Here is a 24,613-nt window from a genome sequence, read left to right as displayed (position 1 = left end):
GAATGAGGACCAAGCAGTTCATCTTTATGGTGCACTCAGGGGCGGAAAATCGTGCCTAATTTAAGGCTGGTTTCCTTTATCAGATAAGAGTTTGGAAACACAGGGATTCACTGGAGCAGTTTTAAAGGTTCCCTACACTAAAGATTTGGATGTTAGTTGGGGGGGAAGAGGGTGCAAGCACCCCTACTATATCATGAAGACTTCCCAATAGATTTGCTGGGGAGGGACCTCCTTAGTAAGCTTAATAAGACAATTTAATTTACCAAAAGGGGTCTGGTATGCTCAACTCCAGGGGTGTGCCACTCAGGGCAATGCTGATGATTAACACGGTAACAAATTACATAGCAGTGAGAGGGGTACCCACAAATACAGACATGTTTGTCTATGGAATACAAGTACTGGCTAGAGTAGTGCCAGAAATAACACAGCAAGAATGGAGAGTATCATCTGATTTTGTTTTCCGCCCAGTTGTGACACCAGAGATTGTACCAGGAATCATCCTCTCTCTAGACCTGCAGGGAGTACAAATATCAGCTAAACGTATTGTAGCAATAGGACTGGACACGCATGGGTGTGAGTGGAGGACAGTGCTGTGCACAGACCCCAATATAGCACTACAAGAGTTTACTGATGAGGAACTTTTCACTGACAGTGACAATGACGGGGAAATAATAATGGAGATTTGCATTCCCTCTGGTATAATTATCCAAAACAGATGGGTAACTAACCCCCTCATGGCCAGGGTCAGTGCACCGCCATACATTTTCGAGGAAGACATGAAACAATCACCCAAGTTTCTACGGTACAGGACCTCATGATGTGGGGTTCCTACAGGAGGTAACGCCAGTGAAAATAAAAATTAAGCCAGGTGCAGTGCTACCCGGAGTGAAACAGTACCCTTTGTCTAAAGAGGCGTAAGAGAGAATAAAAGAAACAATACATGCCTTACTACAACAAGGTATCATTGTGCCATCAAACTCCCCATGTAATAAAGCAATTTACCCCATTAAAAAAGTGAAGGGCGAGGCTTGGAGGATGATTATACCGGACCTATGCCCTCTTAATGATGTCATACAGAAATTCCCTCTTGTCCCAAACCCAGCATCAATTTTGCTCAGCATCCCAGAAACCTAAAATTGCTTCACAGTGGTAGACTTGAAAAATACCTTTTCCTCTGTACCACTTGACCCAAGCTCCCAACATCTGACAGCATTTACCCTAGGGGGGAAAAGGTATGAACATTGCAGACTGCCCCAGGGATATTGTGAAAGTCCAAGCATCTTCAATAGAATACCGCATTAAGACCTCGGCAAGATTGATGTCAAAAGCACAATAATTCAATATGTAGATGACCTCCTGATATGCAGTGAGATTGAAGAGCAATGCAGAGCTGACTCCCTAGCACTATTGCATTTTCTGGCACAAAAAGGGCACAAGGTGGACACAGGAAAATGACAGTACTGCCTAGCAGAGGTCCTGTATCTTGAACAACTAATATCGAAAGATGGCAAGAGAATAATACCAGACAGAGTAACAGCCATTTGTGCCATGTTAATGCCCAAAACTGTGAAAGACATGCAGAAGTTTCTCGGCATATGTAATTATTGCCGAGCATGGATACTGGAGTACGCGGCTTACACCCACCCACTACTGAAGGCACTTAAAGAGGCCCTAAAAGAAAGCACACCCATAAAATGGATCCAAGAGAAGATTACATCATTCTACAAACTGAAAAAACACATTTCACAAGCACCCATCCTGGCAACCCCAGATTATGACTGGGAATTCTATTTATTTCCCATTGTAATGGAACACTCATGACAGCAGTACTGACACTTACTACAGTGGCACCATTGACTCGGTAATGTAAGGACAGTTTGAGTGTGAACAAGCCCTCGTAGCGGCCGCCTTCATGATTGAAAAAAGTGCCACTATAAGTGCCACTATACTGATGGGGTGCTCAGTTAAATTATTTGTTGAACACACTCTGTTTACAATACTTGAGTGATCAAAATCGACACCCACCATCCAAAGGGCCACAGAGTACGAGATCATAATATCAAGTACAAACATACATGTGGTACGTTTTAAAACTGTAAATCCTGCCACATTTATCACTGAGCCTTGTACAGTGGAAGACATGCAAACACACACTTGTGCCACCTATGAAAGGGAGGGTGATGACATTCCCAAAGCAAGTGAGAACTCCCAGAGGGAAGGTGAGGTGTACTTTGTGGATGGGTCAGCATCTATTGATTCAGAAACAGGTGAAAAACATGTTGGAGCAGCAGTGGTAAGATCAGAGGGAGACAAATATGAAGTTATAGTTGAAATAGACTTAACTCTCATTACTCAGCATAGGCAGTGGAGCTAATAGCACAAATAGAAGCACTACATACAGCAAAAAGGATGTACAGTAACAATTTACTCCGACTTGGCATTTGTGACAACCATGGTTCATGCTGGATTGTCGCAATGGCGAAGGAGAGGGTTTAGGAGAGCAGATGGATCACCAGGGCAGTGGCAGAGTACATTCTGAGAAACAATGAACAGGAGGAAAAAGAGGAAGGGTACAGCTCAACACCCATCACAAAAATAATAGAGCTACAGAAGAGGGCACCAGCAGATGAACAGGATATGTGGGCAACAAGAGGGTGTACAGACAGGGAGGGTAGTAATGCCAATCGAGTTGTTACGCATAGCGTTCCAATAGCTACACTTCACAGCTCACACTTCTAAACAACACATTGCAGCTGACATCCAGGAGGATTGGTTTGTCCCAAACCTCCAGGAATTATTAACAAAAATGCTTATAGAATGCATCACGTGTCAAACATACAATTCAGAAATACCACTGAGAATACTCCCTCGCCCTGCAGGGCCATTTCGAAAGTTACACATAGATTATGCAGATATGGGAGAAAGGTGAAATGGAGCAAGATATCTTATTGTAGTAGTGTACCCATTTTCCCGCTGGGTGGAAGTAGGTCCTTTTTGTGAATTACCTCTTCAAGGTGACCACACTGCTACGGGTGACCCACAAGCTGTGTTCAATTTACCACACTCAAGCAAATGGGATGGTTGAGAAGATAAATGGCCTCCTGAAGAGTCGATTGTCCAAATTATGCCACAGCTTAAAGAAAAATTGGGTGTATTGCTTGCCTCTCGCCCTGTTTCAATTGAGGACGCAGCCAAGCAAGGACCACCATTTGTCTCAGCACAAAATAGTGCCTGGGAGACGCATCTAAACTCCATTATCTCCAGTAAGAAGAGCATCAGATGCACAAATGACTGCCACTGTGCTGGGGATGAGTTTAAAGAATATTTGATGCAATTTACAGAGCAGTAAGAAGTAAAGCCCTTGACACAGGAAGGGTAGACAGATACTAGAACCCCATGCAACAGACAGTCCAAGTGTACAGCTGATGCCAGGTAAATATGTGTATGTGCGGAGATGGAACTCTCCAAGATTTCATGGACCCTATCAAGTGGTATATTGTACCCCTTCTGCAGTAAAGGTGCAGGGGCTGAAATACTGGATATAACTCTCTGATGTCAGAAAAGCACACAGCAGCACAGTACAACATGCAGAGCAGGCACACAAGAAAGATGCCGCTTTACCATAGTGAAAGAGTAAAATAGAGCTACAGAAATATAAATAGAAGTGTAAAAGGATAAATACAGCGATAGAAAAGTAAATACCACAGTGTATATAAGTAATGTAATGTGGAATATTGGTTATCAATTAAGGCGAATGTTTGAGAAAACAAAGAAAACATGTCTGTGCTGAACATACTCTCTCTCTCTCTCTCTCTCCCTCTCTCTCTCTCTCTCTCTCTCTCTGTCTCGCTCTGTCTCGCTCTCTCTCTTTTTCGTGGACACTATCTATCTCCTTGTCGTCAAAGTTTCTCACTTCGCTCTCAATGTGAAAACAAAACGTTGCATTTATTGATGTCTTACATGTATACTTAACATGTTGTATTGCGTTCTCCAGGTTCAGACATGGAAGAACCGAGGGCCTCACTGAAAATGCCACAAATGTAGATAGCAATAGGGGAAATGTTAGCGCTACTAGAGCATATATTTACGACTGTGGGTTGAATTTCGTTGCCATAAGTATTTTCTTTAATGTTGTTCTGTCTGGGGATGTATTGGCCCCTGTCTTTTATTTTAGGGCAAATAAAAGATTGGGGTAGGGGGTGAAACTCGGAAGAGAAGGAACAGGCCTTATTTGGAAGAAGTTTAAACTGATAAGGGCCCATAATGCCTCCTTAAATGCCAATTTTACCACCCTTCACAAAAACCGCACTATTAAGAATCCAATGTTTACATATTCTGCGATGCAATTTGATGACAAACCCTTAAGTAATAACAATGACTGAATATGACGATGTGTCAATACCACCATATGTAGATATGTACAATGTTGATAATGTTATTAATGATGTCTCAGTACCATCACATGCATACACAGAGGCAAACAGAGAACCTACCTCAATCAGCGAATGTGAGCACAGGCACTTTGTATCCCAAACCCCGACACCACAAGCGTGCATTACCTCACAGTCATGGCCAGGCAATGTTGAACAAAATATGGGTGCCTGGTCAGGACTTTTCCCATATGATACCAAAGGTTAATGAAATAACACAATGATTCAAGGGGGGATAAAAGACGGAAAAGGGGGATAGAACGTAAAAGGTACGATGCATACCACGGTCTGGGATTAGATGCTGTTGAAGACCCCCGCCACCCGGATCAATCTAACAAATGGTTCTCAGATATGAGTGCCATGGCCAAACAGGTGACCCACAAGAGTTGTTACATCTCTTCCTTGATACCTCACGCATCTGGTACGCCCAAAGTCCTAATACCCCAGGAGAGGCCTTGGGGGATGCCCAGTGTCTAGTTCAACTATCACTTTGTAGGATTCGAAGTACCTTCCAAGCACACACAGCAATGATACAGATAATACAAAATGAGAAAACCTGTCAAAGCAAGCAGAAAGGAATAATATGTACAAAGGAGCCTTTCTTTGTCATATAAGGAACCATGTTTTCTGATAACAGATGGCAAGATGAAACAATAACGTGCAAGGCAGAGGCCCTGCGAGGACTATCAGACGAAAAATTCCAGTGGGTCAAAGAAACATGCACTCCCACATGGTTCCAGCACATTGCTAAAATATCTTGGGTAACAGCGCTCGATTAACCCATCAAGATCCAACGAGGAATACAGTTTGAGCTTTGCTTTCACGGAGAAGGAAAAGTGGCCATGGGTTCAAATAAAGACTACAATAAGACACTCATTATCCCAGATATGAAAAATGGCACAGCAGCCCTAATGGACACTTACTGGGTATGCGGCAAACAAGCGTACCTGCATCTGCCACTATCATAGAGAGGTACATGCGCCCTGGCCACACTGCATTTGGCCCTAATGGTAATCCCGGAGAGCCATGTCCAGGGGGAGTGGGTGCCCCACAAACCGTCCACGGCACCCCTGTCAACATCCAAAGAACCTCTCATGTATGACATCCTGTCGGAAGACAAGCTGCAAGAAAGAGTGTCCCGCAAAAAGAGAGCATCAAACTACGTTTCCAGCAAATCCTCAGAACTCTTGGAACAGATACCAGACCAATACAAGTTGTTCAACTCTGCAGAGACATTTTATCCTCACTGGTGCCCAGCATCCAGGCAAGAGCCAACGGCAAATGGCTCCAGATTGTGAGGTGGGAGTTGATCCAACTGGCAAACGACACTGAGGAGGGATTCAACGTCATCAAGGTGTAACTCAGAGCTCTGTGGTTGATGACCATGCAGATCCGCTATGTTCTGGACCTCCTTACAGCAATGAACGGCGTGTGTTTGCTAAAAAATTGGGAGTGAATGTTCCACTTTCTTACCTTCTGCCAATGCTGACAATGGGACCTTATCTCACGTCATAACTGCAGTGTATAACCTCGGAGAAAGAATGAAGAAGGAAGCCGGTATACAAAGAAGCAAGTGGTTCAACTCCATGCTCAACTGGATCCCATCCTGGTTCACAGTGGCTATGAAGATACTCTTCCCAATAGTAGTATTCTTACTGCTGATCTTCTGTGTGTGCTAGGTAGGGGTTTCATGTTGTGCAAAATCAATGCCTAGTACCGCAATGATGATGGTGACAATGGTTGGCCCAGCAAAGGCGCCTACAACAAGAGATGCGCAAATACAAATGGGTGACAAACCAGAACCTTAATTTCGTATGACAGCGGTGTACTGCAATCCTGGGGATAGGGTAGACAGCCTTTGTCACACAACCATCAAAGACCCTGGGAACTACAGTGGTATAAGGAGGTGTTAGTGGACCTGGATGGGGATGGGGGAATATATATGACATAAACTGCAGATGTGTATGCAGTTCGGGGACAAAGCTTAAGGGGTGTGTAGGGCATGGATGCCCATAAAGGCAATGTCCGCCTGGGACTAAGCAGTAATGGAGGCAGAGCATTACAGGAATATTAATAATGATAAAAGTGAAAAGTAATTTGTTACTTTTGTAACGAAAAGGGGGAATGTAAGGAATGAGGGGTCGTTTCCCCCCATACATTCAGCATAGAAGGGATAACCTGCTGCTGCAATAGTGGAGGGGACGCTCTCCTTCCCCCTTCACTGGTTCCAGAGGAGAAATCCTGGTCACATTGAAAAGAGGGCCTACTGCAGGACCCGGGCAGAATCCATTTTGTGTCAACCTCCGACTCCATTTTGGAGTAGGCTGCATTCCGATTAATGTGAAGCCTCCTCTCCCCTTCTGCAGAGCTGCTCACAGTGAATACTGACAGCCCCCACCCTGTCCTCCTTTGTCTGTGCCACCCCAAGCCTGTTTCTCACGGATGTCCTAGTGCACATTGTTGCAAACAAACAGTGTATTCATTTTACCTTATCCTCTGAGCTCATTGCCCTGCGTGTGACTGGGCCAAGGCTTAGCCTGCACTCCATCGGTCTCCACAAACCTACTCTTGCTCTCTCCAACCCCACCCTTGGAAGTTATTGCATGATCGCCCCCTGTGCCACTCCATTCCCACTATGAAGTAGCAGGAGTGTGACCCTTTTTCCGTGGCCACCCGAGTGCCCACAATATAATTGGTCACTTGTCCTCATATATTTGGTCTAAAACCAACACCCATTACTCAAGTGTCTCAACCTTTGAAGAGCCATTCCGATCTAGCTGACTGTTAGCGCACCTGAGGGGCAAGACCCCCTCACCCCTGTACTCATCTACAAAGCACCAAGGTGGGAATGTGTAAATAAGTGAGTAAAATGTATAGGCCTCTCGCACATGCCATGTTATAGTTTATGTTTTATTATTTACTGCATGTCATGGAATAGTGTGTAGCTTAGTTAGACAGAGCATCTTCCCCTCCCAGACCCAAACTGACCTTCACCTCTACTAGACCAGGCCCTGCTGACCCGCGTGATGCCAATTGTACTGTCAAGCTGCCAGCCAATCGTGTGGAACCATGCCATATACATGTATATAGTATTTATGTTCCCTACCAATCAAACTGTGACCTGATGTACCTAAAGAGGGGCGGCTCTAGTGACGCTCTTAAGACTTATAACCTACTGTTTTGTAATGTTTGGCAGAGTGCTCTCGAGGCAGCAGAGTTCTCTGTATGCTGATTTTACATAAAGCCTTCATACTTACTAACAACTATTCTCCTGGTCTCATTCCCCTCTGGATGTGTCCATTTACTAAGTTTGTAATTGTAATTTGGGGACTATTCCCCTTGTGTGGAAGTGGCAGGGCCATTCGGCCCCCCCTCACCCATTCAGTTTAAGATGTATCACTTGCTCGACCAACAGTGGAGGACACTTCCTATTTTTGCTCCTGTGTACATAACCAGCCCCCGTGCTGATGATGACGCAGGTGGGGCTTTTGGAGAGACACTTGGCATCCATCTTGGACACCTCCGACTCCATCTTTGGGTTAGGCCTCACTGCGATACTACGTACACAGCGCTCGCAAAAGCCCCCACCTTTTCTCATCATCTCTGAAAGCCCTGCAGCTCCATTCTCATGCCTGAGCTGGAGGTAATTGCCACAATATAACAACAATATAAATGTAACGCCTCACCCTTCCTCTGAGATCAACGTCCTGTGCGTGAACCGGCTCGAACCATGCCTTGCAAACACATCCATCTCGACAAAACCTGCCTATGCCCCCCCTCAACCTCCGGTACTGGAAAGTTACTGTCAATACAACCCCATGGCCCCGATAGGTATTCTTTTGGTGTGCCAGATATGTAACCCCAGTGCGATGCCCACCCCAGTGTGCGACGACTAAGAAAAGTCAACCTCTATCACAGTATATTGCACATCAGAACTAACAAATGTCAGCATGCCCCCTAGTATCTTTGATGTGCCTAAACCCACCCCATGATCAACGATCCCACCTGGATCGAGCCCTCCCGAGTTGTGATAAACCCCCAAAGACCCCAGTGAATAATGATGTTGTTGTAAGCTTAGAATTTATAGAGGATAATGATTTGCTCAAAGGAGCCTCAGTAAATGTTATTTAGTGCATGCTTGAAGCAATATGTTATGTTATATTAGCTAGGGCCTGCCCAGCTTCATCGTGACCTGACCCTCACCCCACCCAGACACAGGCAGCTGGACCTCGTGGAATGAGCCCTCCCGCCAACTGGACAACCAATCCATCGGGAGCAACATCATGTATTACATATGCATCCAGCTGTTTTATCCAATCCTGTGTCTATATAGTCCCCTATGCAATGATGTCACGTATGACGCAATATTCTTACTTAAGCTGCCACCTTTGTAATGTTTGACAGAGCGCTCTCGGGCAGCAAGGTTCTCTGGATGCCAAATTTTATATAAACGACTAACTCTTGCAGCCTGTCCTCCTGGTCTCATTCCCCGCTGGGGTGTGTTATATTCTTTTGTATCTTGGGCATGCAAGTTGGGGAGTGGGCCTACATTTTGGTCACCCGTGCGATGTAATTGGGACAGGTGCTCCGAGGCCCCCGTGCTTTGCGGCGAGATCCGGGATGCCCCCATCAAAACCATCGCCTCCACGGTCGACCAGTTTGTGCATACAAAAGAGTGGGTCCAAGGGTTCCCACTTGCCAAATACCCAACTAAAAACTGCTCGCCATGGCGGGCCATGGCTTGGTTGGGGTGTGGACCAGATTGAGAATAGACCGCGAACGGTGGCTCTCGGACCACCCAACTGAACACGTGAGTACTGGCTGCGAGACTTTGCAAGGGGAAGAAAGGGATTGGGGTAGAAAGGGACAAGGGAACGGCTTGGGTAAAAGTACAGAACAGTGGGGGACAAGATACAGGGTCTGTGTGAATGTTACTGAGACTTTTTCTCATCTATCCTTTATATGGCCATTAGGTTTTTAGTAAAGAGAAGTAAATAGGGAGTACGGAAGCCTAGCCCGAAAGGGGTAGAAGGCGGCGCAGCATAGCATTCTCTCGTCCAGTGCAGGGAACAAGTGAAGATAAAGAGAAAAAGGTAGGAGTCTCGTATATTGAGTAGGCTCGGAGTAGTAATTTAGATTTTTTTTTTCCGTGTGAGCAGAATTTGTGGAAAGGTAGCCTGAGGGGGTTTAACGATGGGGAGTGTGTGAGAGAGCAAGAGTGAGGGGCGATAGCATTAAATAAGCCAAAATAGGGATAAGGAGAAGGCAGTTTATTTAACATGTACTTTTGTTTTTTCTGTTATATGTTTGTCTGTCAGTAAGTACCGTTGCATTTGTGGTCTAACACATATAGGCCCTCATTACGACCCTGGCGGAAATCGCGGTGCAAAATGCACCATGGAGCACGGCGGAAAGCTGCCGATAGCGCCATGGGGGTTGTCGGATTTACCGCCCCATTCCGACCTTGGCGGGGCGGTAAATCCCCATTCCCCATTTTACCCTTCCCCATTCCCATTTTTGCCCCATAGGGTATAATGGGAGTGGGGAAGGCGTTAATTACGCCACCGTAAAATACGGTGGCGTAATTAACAACAAGGTCCCGTAGCACCATGGATTTCTCCGCCCGGAAAAATCAGGCGGAAAACGGCTCCATGGCGCTACGGGAACTCGTAGTAGGGCGGACGGGTCCGCCGCGAATAACGCTGGCGTAAACCCACTCCGCCAGGATCGTAATGAGGCCCATAATGTTTAACAAGAAGTAGTACTGAGAAAATTGTGATTGATGATCAAAAATGTTCTGAATATTGGAGAGTTGTTGGAATTTCCTTTTGGTAAATGAAGTTGAAAAGTAAATTAAGAACGTTTATTAAAACATGAGCCAAGGTAACACAAACGCCACTATGGGACGGAGCATGCCACTAGCACATATCTGTCAGCATTTCCCTCTATATAGTGAGAAAATACAGACGTATCATGATCAGTGGGTGACGGAAATAAAAGGAGATAGCGTACAGCCCATATGGCTGAAAGGAGGGTCCTTCAATAAGAGGGTATTGGATCTGGTATCGACACATTTACTAGTTAAATATAAAGGTAAGCAGTTGCAAAACAGAAGGGAAGTACTAGATTTGTGGCACATGTTCGAGGAGGTAACACCTAGCAGTGAGGTGAGTAAAGACACAATAGTAAAAGAGGAAGAAATACAGGAGGGAGGAGACGGATGTGCCTGGGGGAGTGTTCAACACCACCAAAAGAGAGCAAGTCAACAAAAATGTACCCGTTGCTGGCAAGGCCTGTAGTGGGATACAGTGAGCTCCTGTATGTTCCAGCGTGCACCACAGCAACCGCAAGAACAGTAGCATCTCCCACCAGCCCGCCCCCCCCTATGAGACAGGAGGGCTGTATGGACCAACTATCGTGCCCCCGGTGAACAAAACACGACCAACGGGAGACTTAGATAGACAGCTAGCACATGCACAGATGGAGATAACGAGGTTAAGAGCATTGTCTGACAGGAGCCAAATGTTGCAAGAGGGAGGGGAAATGCCACCATTGACCACTGGTGAACTCACTCCACCTTCGAATGTTGAGGGATCAGGTATCGCTGGAGAAATTATTGTAGGGGGGACACCAACACCAACAGCACCTGTGCAGATACCAAGGGGACAAGAGCAAGAGTGGCAGTCTGGGGAGTTCCTGTTTCATCTAAATGAGAAACCGGTTAGGATAATACGACCGGCAACACCAGACAGCCAACACAAAGAAGGACAAGGGGAAAGGGAGTCAGAAGAAGAGGTAGAGGAAGTGTGGAGTAACTTAGATGAATGTGAAGAAGGAGCAGCAGCAGCGGTAATGACATTACCATTCCACTTTGATCAAGGAGATGTTAGATCGCCACCAAGGTGGCAAGGGAGGTTGAGACAGAGAGTAGGAAACATGCTGGTAAGTAAAACAAAGAAGGGAATGGTAAGTAAAAGAGGGGGAAAGACAAAGCTACAGATGCCTCTTATACACAAGCGGGCAGGGAGGCCCAATTACATACCATGGGCGCAAATGGACAAGAATAACTTGTTGAAGCTCCTCCCCCCACTCTCGGGTAGGGTGGGAAAGTGGATACACGCGTTTGAAAAACATACGACTGGGGTCCCTCTAACGATAGGGGATAAAAAGAGTTTGTTGGTATCAGCGGTGGGCGATCAATCAGATGCAGTGTGGGTAAAAGCGGGGTTCCCAGGAGTGACTATGAGTTGTGACCGCCATGACGGGTCAGCATTTAATAATGTCAGAGCTATGGTGCAGGATGCATTAAAAAGGATGTTTCCTGATACTCCAGATTTATACTTAGTGATGCAATGCACTATGGGAGAGGAGGAGGAGCCTATGCAATTCATCCTCCGGGTGCAAGACCAGTGGAGAAGTCAAACTCGCACCCCCCGGGACCAATCAACAGCTGTATTTTATTTTATAATAAAGAAAGGGCTCCCGAGGGAGGTTCAGGAGGCCTTGGATAACATTTCTGGGATAGAAGCCAAAGATTGCCCAGAGATTCAAAGCATAATTGTACACCACTGTAGGAGGATCAAAGAAAGGGAAAAAATAGATAGTGCAGCGAAGGTTGGCAGACGAAGCAAAATTGGTACAGAATAAATTAGTGAAGGTCGTGGCTATGAATGCTACAACATCAACAGCTAGACAGGAGGAAGACGAAGAAGAGGGAGGAAGCGGCTCAATAAAAATGGCAGCAACATGGACAGGAAATGGGCAGGAACAGTGGAATGGAGAGGAGCAATATGGAGGGCAACAGTGGCAAGGAAGGACACCAAGAGGACGAGGTGGGAACAGAGGGTCGAGAGGGGGGTTCAGAGGAATGGGAAATAGAGGATTTGGAGACCCTGGGGTCAGGGGAGGGCCACAAGGATCGTGTTGGAACTGTGGAAGGTGGGGGCATTGCTCACGAGAATGCAGGATGAGACCTATGGTATACTACCAAGGGCAGCCCACCATGGGAAATGAGCAGCAATATGGCCACCCCTACCCAGGCAGTCCATATGTGTTACCTATGGATGGAAATGGACAACAAGGACAAGGGTATAACGAACAACAAATGCAACAGACACAGCCACCACATTAGCATGTGCAGCAGAGAGGTATGCCACATCAGATGGCAAGACAAAACACTATGGCGAACGCAAACAACAATATTTTCTCAACATCTGCAAACGATGCACCAGCACCTTTCCGAGGTGTAACAGTGGTAGGGGATAATGTATTCTCCTTTTCAAGGAACTGAGACATATGGAGATTAGGACAGCCCACAGAAAGCACTTGCCTGTCCAGTCCTATCCCCCACCCTACTTGCAGAAGAGGAACCACTAGTGGGGGCGGAGATAGGCAACAAACAGTTCATCTTTATGGTGGACTCGAGAGCTGAAAAATCGTGCCTCATGGAAGGCGGGTTCCCGCTCTCGGGCAGAAATTTGGAAATGCAGGGGTTCTCTGGGGCTGTTTTAAAAGTTCCTTACACAAAAGACCTTGACATAACAGTGGGGGGAAAAACAGTACGAGCACTCCTATTGTATCATGAAGTTAATGATCAGAACAATGACAAACGAGGTGGTGGTCAGAGGGGTACCTATATATATGGACATGTTCATTTATGGTATCAGAGAGCAGATACGGGTGGTTCCTGAGATAACAAGAAAAGAATGGAAGGTGCCTTCAGATTTTGTTTTCTGCCCAATTGTAAATACAGACACTGTCCCTGGAACAATTTTGTCTATTGATTTGGAAGCAGTACAAGTATCAAGTAAACGTATTGCGGTGATAGGACTGGACACACCTGGGTGCGAATGGCGAACAGTGTTATGCATAGACACGAGTATGATGCTGCGCAACCTAACTGATGAGGAGCTATTTACTGACAATGAATGTGATGTAGAGATAATAATTGAAATGAGTGTGCCCTGTGATATTATGATCCAACACAGAGAGGTACACAACCCCCTCTTGGCCAGTGTCAATATACCACCCACTATATTTGAGAAAGACATGGAAAAGGTATTGCCAGAGATTTGGACAACAGGCCCACTCGACGTAGGATTACTACAAGAAGTGACACCAATCAGGATTTAATTAAAACCAGGTGCCCTCCCACCTAGAGTAAAACAGTACCCTTTATCAAGAGAGGCAGAGGAAGGGATAAGAGAAACTATAAACACATTGCTTGAGCAAGCAATAATAGTGCCATCGAACTCGCCATGTAACACAGCGATTTTCCCAATCAAGAAAGCAAAGGGAGGGGCTTGGAGGATGATCCAAGACCTATGCCCACTCAATGATGTCATACAGAAAGAGTTGCCACTAGTCCCCAATCCGGCATCAATATTATGCAGCATACCAAAAGACGCTTCCTGTTTCACAGTTGTAGACTTGAAAAATGCTTTTTTCTCGATACCGCTCGACGCAAACTCCAGGTATCTTACAGCATTTACACTGGGGGGTAACAGGTACGAGCACTGCAGATTACCACAGGGGTATTGTGAGAGTCCCAGTATTTTTAATAGGATATTACATGAAGATCTTGGCAACATTGACATGGAGAGCACCATAATACAATACGTAGACGATTTACTCGTCTGCAGTGACAGCGAGGAAAAGTGCAGGGCTGACTCAATAGCACTACGAAATTTGTTGGCCAGAAAAGGGTACAAAGTAGACAAAGGAAAATTGCAATATTGCTTAGCTGAGGTGCTTTACCTAGGGCAATTAATTTCAAAAGATGGCAAAAGAATCTTACCAGATAGGGCGGCAACAATACGTCACATAATCATACCCAAAACTGTAAAAGACATGCAAACATTTCTCAGCATATGTAATTACTGCCGTGCATGGATTTTTGATTACGCAGCTTACACACGCCCACGGTTGCAGGCCCTGAAAGATGCACAAAAGAATAATGCCCCAATAAAGTGGTCACATGAAATGATGACACCATTTTTTTAAATTAAAAGAGCTCATCACACACGCTCCAGTGCTAGCGAACCCTGATTATGATTGGGAATTTTATTTCTTTTCACACAGCAATGGTATACTCATGACTGCATTGCTCACGCAAAAAACCTCATTGGGCCACAAGCCATTGGCATATTCCAGCAGCACACTAGATTCTGTAATGCAGGGCCACTTCGTATGCGAACAAGGTCTAGCTGCAGCGGCCTTCACAATAGAAAAGAGTGCCACAATTGTCATGGGATGCTCAGTAACACTATACGCTGAGCACTCACTGTTTGCAATACTAGAGAGATCAAAGTCGACATTGAAAACTCAAAGAGCAACAGCATATGAAATAATCATCTCCAGTCCCAATGTCCATTTGGTCAGGTGCAAATCAGTAAACCCTGCCATGTTCATCACAGAGCCATGCACAGTGGAAGACATTAAAACGCACGATTGTGCCACGTATGAAAGAGAAGGGGATGACATACCGAAGGCCAGTAAAAATGCACTACAGGTAGGGGAAATATACTTTGTTGATGGGTCTGCATCAATAAAAAGTGAAACAGGGGAAAAACATGTAGGGGCAGCAGTGGTACGATTGGAAGAGGAAGAATATGAGATAATTGTACAGAAACGCCTACCGTCTCATTACTCAGCACAAGCAGCAGAACTAACAGCATTAATTGAAGCACTACGCACAGCTAAGGAGTGTGCAGCGACAATATATTTTGACTCAGCATATGCCACAACTACAGTTCATTCAGGGCTATCACGATGGAGACGCAGAGGGTTTCGGAGGGGGGATGGATCACCTGTGCACCATGCCGCCCTACTGAACAAATTGATAGATGCATTGGAAGAACTGTCAGTAATAGCATTGGTAAAATGTAAGAAACATACAGCCAATACAGATTTCATCTCATTGGGAAACGCGGCAGCAGACACAGCAGCAAAAGATGCCACGTATTTCAATATGCCACAAGCAATAGAGTACATCATTAAAACACCAACTACATAGACACTAGGGGACGGGTATAACAATACGCCAACCTCCCAAGTAATAGAGCTTCAAAGGCAGCACCAACGGAAGAGAAAGAGTTATGGGCCAAAAGACGGTGCAAGCAATCAGCGTGATTTGATATGGAGACAAGAGTTAACCGGAAAAGTAGTAATGCAATTAGAGCTACTAGAAATTGCATTCCAGCAGCTGCATTTCCCAACACATGTAACAAAGCAACACATTGCGGCGGACATACAGGAACATTGGTTTATTCCCAACTTGCAAGAGCAATTGTCAAAGTTTACAATCCAATGTACAACATGCCAAACATACAGCTCAGGTATGACACTAAGAACATTAAGGGGAACACTGCCACGACCGATAGGCCCATTCAGAGAACTACATATTGATTATGCAGATATGGGAAAAAGATGCAATGGAGCAAGGTACTTAATTGTGATTGTGTGCCCCTTTTCAAGGTGGGTTGAGGCTGGCCGATGCGCTCACCATGATGCCGAATGTGCTGCTAAATTTTTAGTGCGGGAGGTCTTTTCAAGGTGGGGCATTTGTGATGGGATACGGTCAGATAACAGCACACACTTTGTGAATGACCTCTTCAAAGAAGTGACTGCACTGCTGGGGGTAAAGCACAAACTGTGTTCGATTTATCATCCGATGGCCAACGGACAGGTGGAAAAGATAAACGGTCTACTGAAAAGCAAATTATCAAAACTATGCAACACGTTGAAGAAAAACTGGGTTTACTGCCTGCCCCTAGCACTGTTCCAGCTCAGAACGCAACCAAGAAAGGACCACCACTTGAGCCCGCACAAAATAGTGATGGGCAGATGCATTCATACGACACTATCCCCATACGAGGAGCTTCCGATGCTCACAGAGCTGCCACAGTGCTCGGGGTCAAGTTTAAGGAATATCTCACCAACTTAACCCGTGCAGTTTGTAGCATAGCAAGACAAATAGCACCACCATTCACAGATAATGCCACAACTAATACTACCATGCCAGTGGATGATGGCCCAAAGGGACAACTAATGCCTGGGGTAAATGTTTACGTTCGGAGCTTTGGGTGGAGATGGAATTCTCCAAGTTTTCATGGCCCATATGAAGTGATTCATTGCACACCCACAGCTGTTAAGGTTAAGGGATTGAACTATTGGGTGCATTTGTCAGATGTGAGAAAGGCACACGATAGTACAATCCCTGAAAATGAACATGGTACGAGCAACAAAGTTGCGAGCGGTTGATGGAAAGTACATAGCACAACACTATGAGTATGAGAAAATGATGAGCTGACCAACAGATCAATTGATACAATTTATATATCCACTGACATATCACAGTATCTCCCTCTTTATCTGTCTCGCCATATATAACTTCATACTGTATCTGTCCTTACTGCTCTCTCTCACTGTCTGGTTCTCGCTAACTGCCTACAAATACTTTGACATATAGTTCTAAAGTTCCTTAGCTATCTCTTATTTATCTATCTAGGCACTCCAACTTACATATCCAAACTCAGCCCTGACTATGCCAACTTCATTTTCGACGGTAATAACATAAAAGTAGCTAAAGAAGTGAAGACCCTAGGCTTTTACCTAGACGCCACCATGAACTTTTCTAAACAAGTCAACTCACTTGCCTCTGCTACTGCATACACATGCAAATTCTCTGTTTAGGCTGAATTTCCTATCCTAGTGAGTCCCCCAGCAGCTTTGCTGGATTTCGGGAGTTTATTTTTTTCCATCCTGCCAAGAGTGAGACTCTTTTCCTCCCACTCTTGGACATGTATGTGTGTAATTCCTTTGAATGTCAATATGTTCTATGGGCTATGGGGTCTTTTACTCCAGAGGGTCTCATATGTTTTTCTTTGTGTGTTACACTGCACCCTATGTGCTCTAGCACTGGGGCGTCCTAGCGGACCTCCACCATAGACTCCATACCCGGGGACTGACTACTGTCTCCCCTGGCATGTAAAGTCACCATTGGCTAGAACTAGTACAAACCATCTTATTGTGGACGTACTAGTAGGGGTAATTCGATTACTCCTGGATCTGTTACTCGAGGGGGCACTGTCCCGTCCCCCCTCGTCGAGTTTTGGCTGGTGGCAGTGGAAACTACTTGTTATGTTCGACCCCAAACCTAACCCTATGGGATTCGTCCCATTGTTGGAGATTGATACTTTTCCTCGTTAATCTCTAACGTACCACCGATCTACTTATCGTAAATAAGTTTATCGGATGGTATTTTCTGCCAGAACTCGGTTTTTAAAATGGCGTCTGTGTTCGTCTCTGTGACTCCTAAACCAAAGGTTGAGCCCTTTGTTCCACTTTTGGCGGGCTCTGTACAGACACCCTCCAAAGTGGTGCCATTCTGTCTGGGTTACCACAGGGGTGTGGGAGGGGGTTTTAGGCACCCTGGACCGAGTTGCCTTGCCAACTCCGGTCGCACTCTGAAGTGATTGGCCCCAGTGGTGAGCCTTCCCGCTCACCACTTAGCATGTGTTGATTGACAGCTAGGCTGAACGAATGCGGGTTTTCTGCATAAAAGCAGGGCTTTTGGGACTGGATCTTCAGAAGTCGCCACAGGACCTAAGAATCCGACGAGGGTAACGCTGAGCCGACCTGCAACGACGACACCTCCGGTGGAGCCCTGCTGAGCCGACTCACCACTTCCCGACGACAGAGGAGATCTCCCTGCTGGAGAGTCTCTTCCCCTGACTGGTGGGAACAACCAGTCCCCTTTGCTTTTTATTTGCCTCAGGACGCAGTGGTCGAATTGCCCGTGCAGCGCACCTCGGCAACCGGATAGCCACTACGCCTGTACCGCGACCAAAAGGTGGTGCCTTGTGACGGAGCACTCCACGGCTGGTCTCTTCCCTGGTGGTGCACCGGACTTCACTTTTCTTCGACGACGAGAACCTCTCTACTCTTGGCAAAGACCTGACATGCATCCACCACCAGGAACAACTGCCCCCGCCGGAGCTGCCCTCCACAACAAGGTACCGTGTCTGCCTGGCTTCCCTTTCGATCGGTTCGAGTGAGGTGTCTTAATCCTCTCCTTTCCGTTGGGTCGCCTACAAGCTTTTCTCATTTATTATTCTGAACTGGTTCAATCTGCCGATGACAATTTGCTACAAAGTCTTGAATGCATCTCCACTAGAGACTTTTTTGGGACATATCGCCTTGCCTCTCTCCGAGTGGGCCTGGCCTCTGAACTTTATGATCTATTGTGGTTCTTGCCTTCTTACCGTACATTTTGCCCGTGAAGTATTGAACTGTGTTGATTTCGTAACCTGCCTATCTTTTTCTCTCCCATCCTAACTAATATTAGAGTGCCATCTAGGTTGAGGTATACACCTCTGTCTGTAAATAAGTGGTGCCGGTAGAACCTAGACTTGTCGAAATATTGCTAGGGGGATTGATCGTTTCTTCTTCGTAGAGTAATTGTGTTTGATTTGTTTGCCGTGAAAGTGCCCTAGTGTTTTTCATAGATGTTTCGTTATAAATAAATACCTTAATATCTTTACACTAAGCCTCGTTGCGTGTTTGCTTGTCTTGCTGGGAAGAATTGCCCTATTTTGTATACTCCACATACTGCTCAACTCTTCTTGAGGGAGGTCTGACTGCTCAGCCACAGCTACCAAGTGAATCTGTGTGGTACAGACGGCTACCAAGTGGGTTCACCACCAAACACCTGTAGTCCTAAATCTTTTGCAGTGGTACCAGAGGGAACTGCACAGGTTTCCGCCTAACACCTAGACTCCACCATTAACTTTTCTAAACAAGTCAACTCACTTGCCTCTGCTACTGCATACACATGCAAACTTATCAGAGCTAGTAAACAATTCCTTTCCACAGACAGTTGCATTACGCTCGCCAGAGCCTTCATACTTTCCAAATAGGATTACTGTAATGGATTCTACATTGGAGCGAACAAACATACCATCCATACAATTCAGGTTCTCCAGAACAATGCCTTGAGAGGAGCTTTTAAGATCAACAGAAATGAGCATATATTCTCTGTAAGAAGAGAATACAAATGGCTATCCACTTTTGATAAAATTCAACTTAAGATCACCTCCCTTAATCACAAGTGTCTCAACAATAAAGCACTGCCTTACCTTACGGACAGGTTATGTAAAGGAACCTCGTCCAGACCAACAAGAACAGCCAACACAAACTGCCTCCAAGTTCCGCGATTTAAAATCGCAACTATAGGAGGGCATAGCTTCCCAGTCAAGGCTGCGCAGCTGTGGAACTCCCTACCCCCTGGCATTAGAGAACCTCAGCCCTTCTCTAAATTCAGACAGAATCTGACCAAGTGGCTAAGTGTAAATGATATCTAATCACCCTGACCATCACCTCTCTCTTGACGCCTACCCCTCAGCTCCTGGAATTACTTTATTATGTGCTTGAACTACATCCTGGATTTATTGAGCACACCCTATTACTATGCTATTTGACTATTTTTTGCAGTGTAATGATCTTGGTGCCACTCGACCTTTAAGTCACACTGTATATAACTGTATATTGTAATCCTATGATTATCTTGCACACATGCACCCTGTAATTATGCTACTCGACCATTGATTCTGCTTTGTATATACCTGTTTATTGTTGCATTTCTGCTGTCCCTGTACATTCCTTATATACCATGTACCTGTAACTAAGATGAACATATTCCTATCTTTCGCGCCCTGATGCCCCAGGGTCTGGTGTGCACTATAAATAATAAAACTAAATTAAACTAAACTAAACCATAGCTACATATCTAGTGGAGATAACCACACGCTGAATTTGGGACAGAATATTTGCAAAGTATGAACAAACGTCTTGATGATAATATGGTACAAGAGTAAAATATAAAAATAAAATGTGTGAAATGAGAAGAAAAAGATTGCAAATGTTGATAAGATACTAGAAAATAGTAAGATGTGCACATCATAGCATAGAAAAAGGAGTTGTAGAAGAATAGAGTAGGAAAAATAAAATAATATGTGTAAAAATGATAATGTATATATGCATGTTACTTAACAACTTCATATCGCCCCTTCAGGTAACACAATGACAGAAAAGACTGCGCCCATGGATGACGACTCAACCTTAGTTAGAGATAGGGTAGTAAATAGAAATAATAAGTTGTATAATTATGAGTGTGGGGTGAAGTACAATATCATATTGTTTTCCGGAATGTTATTTTTTATGGCGTGGTATTACACGATTTCTTTTATTGGAGAGGACATAAAAGGAGGGGTGAGTGGGGTCAACCTAATACGAGAAGGCTCAGCAGTGAGTTGGGCCAGGGTCAAAACAATGTGGAAACACAGTCCCTCTAATAATGTAAATCTCACCACGTTGCACAAGAATCAAACTAAACCAATGCCTCTTTTTCCACTTCCAAGTACTGTAAATGAGACCAACCAATATGATGGGGACTATCTTTGGGTAAGTGAACATGATTTAATGTATATTAATGCTCAGACAACCATAAAACCTACCTCGCAATGCACGGTAATGCACTTTAATATTGCTGCTACTAGTAAACCAGAAACGCCAGACACACAGGCCTGGGAAGCTGCTAACAAACATACTAAAACAGCATGGGCAGAGGTATTTCCCATACACTATCGAAAAGTGAAAATGTCCCAGAATCACAAAGGGGGGGGAGGAGGAGACGGAAAAGGGGGGCGGGAGGGAAGAGATATGACATTTACCATTGGTTGGGATTAGATGAAATAGAAGACCCCCGCCACACAGACCAGTCCAACAAATGGTATTCAGACATGAGCGCAACTGCAAAACAGGCTACTAATGAAAGCTGCTACGGCTGTTCCCTTATACTGCACGCATCAGGAACACCTAAATACTAGTACCCCAGGAAGTATCCTTGCAAGAGGCCCAATGTTTGATTCATCTAGTATTATGTAGAATTCGAAGTACCTTCCAGGTACACATAGTTACAATAGAAATGCTGGAGAATTAAAAAACGTGTACAAGTAAGCGCCAGAGAGTGATTTGCATCAAATAACTTTTTTTTTTGTCATAATGGGGACCAGATTCACAGATAATAAGTGGCATGACGAGAAAATAGAGTGCAAAGCTGAAGCACTAAGAGGGCTAACTGAAGAAAACTTCCAATGGGTCAAAGACACGTGTGCTTCCATCTGGTTAAAGCACATTGGAAAACTGACATGGGTTTGCACTCTCAAAAAACCAATCAAAGCGCAAAAGGAAATTTCACATGAACTATGCTTCCATGGAGAGGGGAAGGTGCAAATGGGCACCAACAAACAATGCAACAAAACCATCATCTTCCCCGGCATAAAGAAAGGTACGGCTGCACTTATGGACATGTATTGGGTGTGTGACAAACAAGCATATCTGCATTTACCAGCACCATGGAGAGGTACTTGCGCCCTGGCCACTTTGCACTCCGCACTAATGGTGATTCCAGAAAGCAACATCCAAATAAAAGGGAAATCGCTTGGAATTTCAAGCAGCATGGGAATCGGCTAGCACATCGGCAGCGCCCCAACCAAAACTGACAGAATTGTATGCATATGATATCATATCCGTGAATGACCTAGAAGAGAGACTGTCCTGCAGAAAAAGGTCAAATTATATTTCCACGGAATATTCCAAACTCCTAGTTGAAATTCCTTCAAAATACAAGCTGTTCAACACAGCAGAAACATTCTTTACATCCCTCCTAACGCCAGGGCTCCAGGCACGTACCAACGCCAAGTGGTTACAGATCGTCCGCTGGGAGCTGATCCAACTGGCCAACACCACTGAAGAGTGGTTCAATGTCATCAAGGTGGAATTGCGTGCCTTGCGGCTAATGACAATGCCGAACGGTACGTTCTAGACCTCCTCGCAGCGATGGACGGTGGTGTTTGCCGAAAAATGGGGAGCGCGTGCTGTCCATTCGTACCTTCTGAGGACGCGAACATTGGGACCCTCACACACGTAATCTCAGCAGTTCACAGTCTGGGGGAACGCATGCAGGAAAAAGGTGGAGTAGAGCCAAGCAACTGGTTTGACAACATGTTCAATTTGATACACTCTTGGTTCAGTATCATGATGAACATTTTTGTTCCAGTAATCGTTTTTATTTTACTATTTTTCTGTGTGTGCCAACTAGGGATCCGATGTTGCGCAAAGTGTATGCCTAGTTCGGCAATGATGATGTAACAATGGGCCGACAGGCAACGGTAACAACAATGATAGATGCACAAATACAAACTGGAGAGCCAAACCCCCCAAAATACTGCATGACTGCTGTCTACCGTCAAAATGGAGACATGGTAGACTACTTATATCATACCACAATCAAAGAGCCAACAGAGCTGCAGTGGTATAGGGAAGTGTGGGTGGACCTAAATGTGGATTGAGGAATATACATGACCTGTATCCCCGATGAGTACGCCAGGAATGGGCATAGTTTGGGAAGTGTATGTAGAGCATGGATGCCCATAAATGGCACACCTGCATGGGACGAAGATCTAGCTGAAGCAGAGTATTATCGCAATGCGAGTAAAAACAAAAAGTAATTCATTACTTTAGATGAAACGAAAGGGGGGAATGTGTGGGAGTGGCAGGGCCATTCGGGCCACCCCCTCACCCATTCAGTTTAAGATGTATCACTTGCTCGACCAACAGTGGAGGATGCTTCCTATTTTTGCCCCTGTGTACATAACCAGCCCCTGTGCTGATGACAACGCAGGTAGAGCTGTTGGAGAGACACATGGCATCCATCTTGGACACCTCCGCCTCCATCTTTGCGTTAGGCCTCACCGCAATACTACGAGAAGGCTTCTCTCCCCTCTGCAGTGCCACGCACAGCGCTTGCAAAAGCCCCCACCTTTTCTCCCCGTCTCTGAAAGCCCTGCAGCTCCATTCTCATGCCTGAGCTGGAGGTAAATGCAATAATATAAATGTAGCGTCTCACTCTTCTGAGATCACTGTCCTGTCCGTGAACCGGCTCGAACCATGCCTTGCAAACACATCCATCTCCACAAAACCTGCCTATGCCCCCCCTCACCCCTGGTACTGGAAAATTACTGCCAATACAACCCCATGGCCCCGATAGGTATTCGTTTGAAGTGCCAGATATGTAACCCTAGTGCGATGCCCACCTCAGTGTGCCACGACTAATAAAAGTCAACCTCTGTCACAGTATATTGCACCTCAGAACTAACAAATCTCAGCATGCCCCCTAGTCTCTTTGATGTGCCTAGACCCACCCCATGATCAGCGATCCCACCTCGATCAAGCCCTCCCGAGTTGTGATAAACCCCCAAAGACCCCAGTGAATAATGATGTGGTTGTAAGCTTAGAATTTATAGAGGATAATGACTTGCTCAAAGGAGTCTCAGTAACTGTTATTTAGTGCATGCTTGAAGCAATATGTTATGTTAGATTAGCTCGGGCCTGCCCGGCTTCATCGTGACCTGACCCTCACCCCACCCAGACACAGGTAGCTGGACTTCGTGGTATGAGCCCTCTCGCCAACTGGACAACAAATCCAGCGGGAGCAACATTATGTATTACATATGCATCCAACTGTTTTATCCAATCCTGTGTCTATATAGTCCCCTATGCAATGATGTCATGTAAGACACAATATTCTTACTTAAGCTGCCACCTTTTTAATGTTTGCCAGATCACTCTCAGGCAGCAGAGTTCTCTGGATGCCAAATTTTATATAAACAACTAACTCTTACAGCCTGTCCTCCTGGTCTCATTCCCCGCTGGGGTGTGTTATATTCTTTTGTATCTTGGGCATGCAACTTGGCGAGTGGGCCTACACCATTCACCATCCTAGCCTGACTTTTGCCAGTGGAACCCAGCCTTCTGCTGTACCATGTGGACTTTTGCTCATTTTGTTATGGGGAAACTGACATGCCCTTAAGCCTGTCTGTACAGGGATGCTTTGTTTCCTTTGTTGCTATTCTGTGGTAACATTTTATCAGTGCACAAAGTACCTTACATTACAGTGCCTTCAGATTTTGTTTTCCGCCCAATTGTAAATACAGTCACTGTCCCTGGAACAATTTTGTCTATTGATTTGGAAGCAGTACAAGTATCAAGTAAACGTATTGCAGTGATAGGACTGGACACACATGGGTGCGAATGGCGAACAGTGTTATGCATAGACACGAGTA

This window comes from Ambystoma mexicanum, chromosome 12, assembly GCF_040938575.1.
Source record: "Ambystoma mexicanum isolate Mex_15411 chromosome 12, UKY_AmexF1_1, whole genome shotgun sequence".
NCBI lineage: Eukaryota > Metazoa > Chordata > Amphibia > Caudata > Ambystomatidae > Ambystoma > Ambystoma mexicanum.
The sequence above is the reverse complement of the archived record's forward strand: the minus strand, read 5'-3'. Positions refer to the sequence as shown.